The sequence below is a fragment of the Lactuca virosa genome, chromosome 8, assembly GCF_052849685.1.
Source record: "Lactuca virosa cultivar CGN04683 chromosome 8, Lactuca_virosa_CGN04683_v6, whole genome shotgun sequence".
Classification (NCBI taxonomy): Eukaryota; Viridiplantae; Streptophyta; class Magnoliopsida; order Asterales; family Asteraceae; genus Lactuca; species Lactuca virosa.
This window is the reverse complement of record NC_136433.1, coordinates 164,823,804-164,832,921: the sequence shown is the minus strand read 5'-3', so window position 1 is coordinate 164,832,921 and position 9,118 is coordinate 164,823,804.

The window sequence follows — 9,118 nt, the reverse complement described above, 5'->3', positions numbered from 1 at the left end:
AAAGGAAAACTAAAGATAAACAAGATCAATAAACATACTATAAGGTTAAACAAAGCAGTTGTTAATTGAAAACAACAATTCATCCTTTAGCTGATTAGTTTTCAGCTACCCCGACCTATAATCGTAAAATCTTAGGTGAGCGGGAAAGATATGTATAGATCTATACGGGATTAACAACCCCACTTGTAGTTGCTAGCTACAACCCCTAACGGTAAAGTCACAACAGACATAACTTTCTAAACTATATAACGACGTTCGATGAAGCGTTGTGGTGGGCAAATATCTAGTCAAAAGCTCGATTATAGGAATTGATTGTAACAAATGCTCGACCAACCTTAATAAAATAAACTACCTAGAGGGGAACGCCTTAAGGTATTAATATACTCGAAACTAATCGAGTGTATAAATTCGAACATTCCTGAAAGAAGGAGGAAGTAAAATGAAAGTGAATACTAAAGGAAAGATGACGAAACACAAATTAAAGATAATGAAAGAAAACACTCCCTAGAGACATAGAGTATAGGAGTAGTTATGAGAACATATATATTCATAAACAAATATCCTATATTGAAAACTTTTGCAACGAGTATTTTCAATTAGACTATAAAAATTTGTGAAATGTTTTCAAACCACATGTATTCCTAGGGAGCCAAAACAAGGGAAGATCATTTCAAGGAAGTACAAGATGTACTATTTACACGGATCACAAGAGCCTGAGGTATTTGATGGACCAGCCAAATCTGAACATGAGACAACGACGGTGGTTGGACGTGGTGAAGGATTACGATTGTGAGATCCTCTACCACCCGGGAAAGGCCAATGTTGTGGCCGATGCTCTCAGCCGCAAGGCGGTCGCAACTTCGATTCGGGATATATGCCTGAGGATGACAGTGATTACTCCGTTGTTGGAACGGATTTGGGAGGCTCAGGTCGAGGGTATGAAGGAGGAGCGTCGGAAGTGTGAGCGGATCATAGGGCAGGTGGCTTCCTTTGATTATGACAACCGTGGGTTGTTGACCCTGCATCGGAGGGTCTGGGTGCCATATCAGGGAGGTGTATAACAGGTTCTGATGGAGGAGGCCCACAAGTCTAGGTCCTTTATTCATCTCAGGGTGAAGAAGATGTATCAGGATCTTCGCCCTGATTATTGGTGGCCCTGCATGAAGCGGGACATAGCTTGGTATGTAGAGAGATGTTTGACTTGCAGGATAGTCAAGGCCGAGCACCAGCGACCACATGGCAAGATGCAGCCGTTGGAGATTCTCGTGTGGAAAATGGAAGACATCACCACGGATTTCATCACAAAGCTTCCCAGGACTGCACGTGGAGTAGATTCAATTTGGGTCATCGTGGATCGGTTGACCAAGAGTGCACATTTCATCCTGATCCAGGAGAGAACCGAGAAGTTAGCTGATATCTACGTCCGCGGGGTAGTGGCACATCATGGAGTGCCAGTGTCGGTCGTGTCAGACCGAAATGTTCGCTTCACTTCCAGATTTTGGAAGCGGTTCCATGACGAGATGAGTACTCGTCTTCACTTCAGTACCGCTTTTCACCCTCAGAAGGATGGGCAGAGTGAGAGGACAATTCAGACTCTAAAGGATATGCTACACGCATGTGTGTTGGATTTTGGTGGGAGTTGGGATACGTATTTTCCGTTAGCGAAATTTTCGTATAACAACAGTTATCATGCTAGCATAGATCGACCTCCCTTCGATATGCTCTATGGAAGGAAGTGTAAGACCTCGATTTGTTGGGCTGAGGTCGGTCAAAGAGTCATGGGGAGTACCGAAGTGGTACTCAAGACCACTAAGATGATCCAGCAGGTCCGGAGCAGGCTCCAAACAACTCAGAATCGGCAGAAAAGTTATGCCGACAAGCGACGGTCAGACTTAGAGTTTCAGGTGGGTGACATGGTTCTCCTGAAGGTGTCACCTTGGAAAAGTGTCATCCGATTCAGGAAGCGGGGCAAGCTGGGCCCCAGATACATCGGTCTGTTCAGGGTTTTGGCTCGGGTGGGCCAGGTTGCTTATCGTTTGGATCTTCCAGCAGAGCTCGGTCAGATCACAGCACCTTTCATGTATCTCATCTATGGAAGTGTTTAGTGGATGATTCCGCAGTTGTACCCTTAGAGGATATTCAGGTGGTCGAGTGCCTGAACTACATTGAGAGGCCGATAGTGATTCTCGATCAGATGGAGAAGACCTTGAGGAACAAGGTCGTGGGGATGGTCAAGGTACAATGGCAGCACCGGAAGGGTTCAGAATGGACATGGGAGCCCGAGGATGAGATTAGGGAGCACTATCCGGAGTTGTTCAGGGCAACGGACTTCGAGGACGAAGTCTGATTCAAGTGAGAAGAATTGAAATGCTCGATATTCTCCAAGGTATTATTTATTCATATATTGGGTTAATTAATTAAATTGGTTTGGGCTTGGACCCATTGGGTCCTTATAATTGGGCTGAGGAGTGTCGTACGCGGGGTGTACCACTCTAAGTACGCGCAACGTACTCACGAGTTATAGACGCGGATGCCATGCGCGTACATGCAGTGTACGCATGCAGTCCCCAAAACCCTTAAATTTAGGGATGATCCCTATATAAAGAACATTATGCCCTAAAGCCCAGCCACCCTCTCATCCTTAAGCCACTCCCATGAAACCCTAATCCATATATTGTGTGTTCTTGTTCTTGGAAGGCCTTTTGAGGGCATTTTGGTGTTTTGGATCCATTCTCCAAGGAAGTGAAGAGCAAAACAAGGTGGTGGTTCAAAGGAGAAATTGTAGATCTAGGATTGTTGCTTCATTTCAGACCTTTTCAAGGTATAAAGTCTTGAACTTGATCCTTGACTGCTTAGATCTCCTATGTTGAGTTTTTGGACCTTTTTGGTCCCAAGAATGGAGCTTTATGATTCCAAATCTGTTTCTAGACTTAGGGTTGCCACCCTTTGTGCTATTTGAGCTATGGCCATGTGGGTGGAAGTAGATTGCTATACTTTGAGTTTGGGTTCATGTGGGACATATAAAGTCACCAAGTCAGTGACTTTATGGATTAAGACGTTGAAGAGGACTTGGATCTGTGATTTTAGCCTTTGGAATAGAGTATTAAGTGCTTAATGGTATAAGTGGATTAACAGAGCAGTACGTTGGGCGTACAAACATGTACGCGCAGCGTACAAGCCATGCAGACTGTACGCCTAGCGTACAGTGGAGTACGCCCCGCGTACCCACTGGATTTGGGCCTTGCGTCATTTGGGCCTCGGCTTAGGCCATTCCTTGGACTTTTCTATTTTGGGCCATAGTGGGCCATCAAAAATCGGTTATTTTGGGCTAAGAATATGTTGGGCTTAAGAGAAGGCCCATTTGAGGAGTTGGGCCCAATTTAGAAAATTTGGACATTGGTGGCCTACTAGTGGGCTTGGGAAGGCTATCTAGATTTGGGTCTTTCATGATATGGTTTTGGGCCTTGAGCATGGGCCAAATTAGATCAGGGGTAAAATGGTCATTTTACCCTAAGAAGGATTATTAGTTTTTGACTAAGTGTTATTGTGGTAATGATAGCTCGGGGAGTCGTCGGAGCAACCGGTAGAGATTCCTTACCGTGAGATTCTGCATTCATCTTTGCGAGGCGAGTTTCCTTTTATAGGAACGGGTCGCAGGCACCAATGTCAGCCCGTATGTATGATTATATGTTTCCGGATTTCGATATGATGTCGGGCGGTGCCCGATGAATGTTTATATGCTTTCCAGACTAGGGTCCGATGTCGAGCGATGCCTGAGGAATGTTTGTATGCTTGATGTCTTCATGATTCTTGCATGTGTTTGTATTTGTATGTTTCCGGAATACATTCTTATGTCGGGCAATGCCTGAGCAATGTTAGTATGCTTCTGGATTTCGGTCTGATGCCGAGCGGGGCCCGAGGAATGTTTATATGTTTATGTTATGTGAATATTTTATGTGTATATTTTTATATTTTATTATGTATACCGAGTTTTGCTCGATGCCGGGCACGGCCCGATGCCGGACTATGTCCAATGCTGGACGGGGCCCGATACTGGACATTGTCCGATGCCGGGCGAGGCCCACGATATGTATATATGTGATTATGTGATTATGTGTATGGTATGTGGTAGTTTAGGGAGACTCACTAAGCTTCGTGCTTACAATTTTCAGTTTTTGTTTCAGGTACTTCTGGTAGCAAAGGGAAGAGTTCGGGATGACTGCAGTGCCCACACCATTATGTTTATCCTGGGATGATTACTCTGATGTTTGGATTCTCTGATAATAATGTTTTTGAGATTGTTTGACTTATGTTTCGATGAAGTGTTTTGATAACTATGGTTTTATTTAATGATTTAAAATGAAAACTTTTGGTCATGATTTTTGGGATGTTACAAATTTAGTGCTATATTGGTTTATTCTATTAACACCTTATTCACCACCAAAGAATCGGTAGAATTTTGATCAAGAAAGCATTCATTTTCTATTAGTTTGCCCTACATTATCTTAATTTACTTATCCGAGGTAAGTTGATTGAATGCGTATCCAAATAAGGAAAAAAATCTAAAAAAAACAAAAGAAGAAAAATGCATCTTACACACTAAACAATTAACTCAAATAAACATAGCGTCCAAACCTGAGTATTCTCTTTAGATGCACTATTAACAACAATTGAAACCTAAAAAAAAGACTAATCAAGATTAGATCTCAAATCAGAATCAGAAAACCAAAATGGAGGCAAATAAAATTAAATTTTAAACTTGTTTAACAACAAGAAGCTCTCCAGAATCCAGATTCATGCCTATGTGTGTGTGTATGTGTGTGTGGGTGTTGAATCTTGGGTAACTAATTAAATGTCCCCAAGTAATAAATATATGTGTAAGACATGTATCAGAGCATGTACATATATTTAGAGTATATATGGGGTATACTTTAGAAACATGTAGCAGATCATGTAAGTATACCTAGAGTATGTGAAGCAGATGAGAATGGTATTTGTTAATACCCAAGAGATACTAGATAGAGACAGAAGATGATTATATGCAGTATAGTCATAAAGGTATGTATGTATGTCTAGATATTAAAGGTATTATGTAGAATACCTATATGTTATTAGATATAGATAAAGATTATGTACTTAATGTATTAAGTACTAGAAGAGTGATAGAAGATCTCTTAATGAGATAAAGAGATAGATTGTCCATGTGACAAGTGTTATGTGATGAGTCACATAACAAAGATAGAGATGCAAGGAAAGATGGTTCATTCAGGGACAAGAGATAGAGTATGGTTCCTATGGGCACAAGAGTATGATTCGTTCGGGAATAAGGGCATGGTTCCTACGGGGACAAGAATATGATTACTTCGAGAATAAGAGTATAGTTCTTATGGGGATAAGAGTATGGTTCCTTCGGGAACAAGAGTATGTTTCCTACGGGGACAAGAGTATGGTTCCTTCGGGAATGAGTTTATGTCCATGAGTGGAAATAGATGATGAGATGTGGATAGATAATTCACGTGGGAATTTAGATTGTGTATGGTTAGAAAAGATAAAGAAAGATTCCTTAAAAGGAACAAGATAAGAGAGTGCTTTGTAAGAACTTAGATGTAATTTATGAAGGATTAAGAGTAAGGAACCCATGAGGGACTCAAGAGAAGAAGAAATATTAAGGATCTATGAGGGATTATAAGAGAGAGAAGTAAAACCGAGTGGTAGTATCCGATAAAGATAATGGGATGTTGTTTCCCTTAGAAGATATATGAGATTAGAGTATGATATGTGATCACTGTGTCTAGATGAGAACATAATGTTGAGGCATTAGAGAAGAGAACAGATAGAGTAGAGAAGAAAAGAGTATATAAGACAAATAGTATAGAATATACACAACAAAGAGAAGCGTTAGAGATAGAGTATGAGAAGAGCCTAAGAATAGGCTAAGTAAAGAGTATGAGAAGAGAAAGAGATAGATGAGATGAGAAAGAACAATTAGAGGAGAAAGATAAAAGAGATATACGAGAAAAGAAAGAATAGCAGCATACGATATTAAGAGAAAGAGTTAAATGATATAGTATAAGAAAGAAGAAAAAAGAAAGATAAGAAAAGACATAAAGTATAACTCACTAGACATAGTGTCTGATGTAATAGAGACTTATGTTTTGCATGTTCAGATAGAAGCATTTGTGGTACCAAAATAGAAGACATGAGCACAAGGACAAGAATTAGATAGTAGGATAATATTTAATGTATTTTTCGTGTTGTTCAAACTTGTATGAAAGATTTTTATTGTAACCTTGTGATTTGTCTTGGGAAGTAAAATGTTTTAATTTTAGTAGAATTCCGCAACTGTAAGAAAAACTCTTATATTTCCTTTAGAATACATGTTAGAAAATTCGGGTTGTTACAAAAAACAAGTTTTCAATCATTAAACAACTAAGATGAATCATAGAGACGATTTGGGAACTTTGAACCAAAACCCTAGTTCTCATATCTTTGTGAATGTTCAAAATCTTAATGTTTTAAGTGTTAAGGATGTTGCAAGCTTAGTATATCAAAGATGAAACATGCAGTTTAGAACTTGGTAAATTGGAAAGTCTTCGAGAATTTTTAATCAGACATTATTATTAATCATGCTTAATTATTTCATATTTTAATATTGAACCGACTTTTTACTAAGTCAATGGTCATGGGTTCAACCGGTTTTTTGATAAACATGTCCGAGTCATTTCGAGTAGTAATTAAGCAAAAACCCGCTTCTAGTAGGCTCGGTCTCTTCACTTGGTCACGATCCAACCGGTTCGACCGGCCAAGCCAACCCAGACACCCAGTTATAAAACATTGTAAACATATGGTTTGAAAAAAAAGTATTTGCATCTATGTTGGAAGAAAAAAAATATGCATATATGTTTTGGAAATAATGTATTTGTATCCATGTTGGAAAGTTAAGTATATAAACATATGTTTTGGAAAGAAAATGTTAGTATCTATGTTGGAAATAAAAGTATATAAAAAATATGTTTTGGAAAGAAAATACTTGTAATTATGTTAGAAAAAAAATATGTGTATTATGTTTGAAAAGAAAAGGTATGTGAGCCTATATTTTTGAAAGAAAAACATATGAGAAATTAAATATCCTTCTATTTTTTTTCCTATAAATCCTCCTACCCAATTAAATTGTGAGATGTGTAACATTTAATGCTAATTTAATTATATTTTAATATAATAATGTGACACATATCATATTTTAATGGGTATGAGGATTGGTAGGAATAAAAAGTAGGAGGATATTTAATTTTTCAAAACATATATATTTGTCTTTGAAAAGAAAGGCATATGAGCCTATATTTTGGAAAGAAAACATATATTTATGTCTGAACAGAAAGACAAATGAGCCTATATTTTTGGAAAGGGAAGTATACGCATTTATGCTTAATTATATTTTGGTAGGATAAGTATATATATTTATTAGGCTATCACATGTGGAAATCACATGTGGAAATCACGATTGATAAAAAAATCTATTTATATAATAAGATAATGAAATATTTAATTATATGATTGGTAAAATTATATATAATATTTGATGTATATTGGTATATTTATAATATTATGTACAGATAATATTAGAATGGTTACAAAAATAAAATATTTGTATTCAATTTATCATTAACAAACGAATTTCTTCTAACTTGATTTTCTTAGGCGTTTGTAGTATTCATGGTGATTAAAGATGTTGTAACATTCCAATTTTCAAGGCCAAAAATTTCATTTTTAATTGAGTAACTTATAAAATAGTTTACCAAAAACATTGCAAATGTCATACTAATTTATAAAACCGTAACAACGCGTCTCAAAACCTATCATCAATAGTAATAAAAATCAGAGTAAAATCCCAGAAAACTCAATGCGGAAATCATGTGTGTGAGTGTGAAGTGCTGCTACACCGCCGGCTCCTTCCCCTTAGATGAAGAGGTACCTGAAACCAAAACTAAAAACCGTAAGCACAAAGCTTAGTGAGTTCCCCCATCATACCCATACCAGATATTGCAAAATCCTCGGTATCTTTCAACCGGTAACTGTCAGGCATAGCCGGGAGCTGGACTCCCCCTCGGTATCTTTCAACCGGTAACCGGGAACTAACCTCCCATTCGGTATCTTTCAACCGGTAACTGGAAACTAACCTCCCCTTCGGTATCTTTCAACCGGTAACCGGGGACTATTTCACCCCTACTACTGCTAACACATATTAAGCATAATAATCATATCAAGCACATTAATCATATCAAGCACAGTAAGCATATCACATATCAATCCTAGATAATTATCACAAAGACAATCATCTATCCAACACTCTCACTTGTGGGCCGACATTGTGGTCGTAGACCCACCCCTACTAGAAGGAAACTCACCTCAAAGTCGTGTAGTGTCTGCACTGATCTCAGTGTGGAAATCGACTCTCCCCGACTCCTCAATCCCTACACAACAAATCTTCTAAGTTATCAACTCATACTCGTAACCCTTACAAGGGTCACTCAATCCAAGTCAAAGTCAAAGTCAAATCCATGGTCAAAGTCAACTCTTGGTCAAAGTCAACATCTGGTTAACTCGACTCGCCGAGTTGGCCCGTCAACTCGTCGAGTCCCCATTTCCACAAAATGTCATAATCCCGTCCCTACTTGTCGACTCTAGCAAGAGCTCGACGAGTTCGCCTTCAACAACATATCAGACAACCTTCAATCGACTCGCCGAGTTTGTCCTTGAACTCACCGAGTTCATCTTCATCCATAAGAAGATGTTCAGTCTATGACTCGCCGAGTTCCCTTTGAACTCGCCGAGTCCGTCTTCATGTGGCTGGGACATTGCCTTGGACTCGCTGAGTCTGTTCATCCACTCGTCGAGTCCTATGATTTCCAGGTCCCTAGTGAACCTAAACAACTGGGGAAACCTTCGATCTTAACAACTGGTCCATAAACAGAAAGGGTTTGGTGGAAAAATACACCCCGACTCGCTGAGTCCCAAGAACGACTCGCCGAGTCCCAAGAAAGACTCGCCGAGTCCCTCTATGTCCAAAACTATACAGTCGATTATAACGGGTCTTAACGCGTCAAAACCATAGATCTGG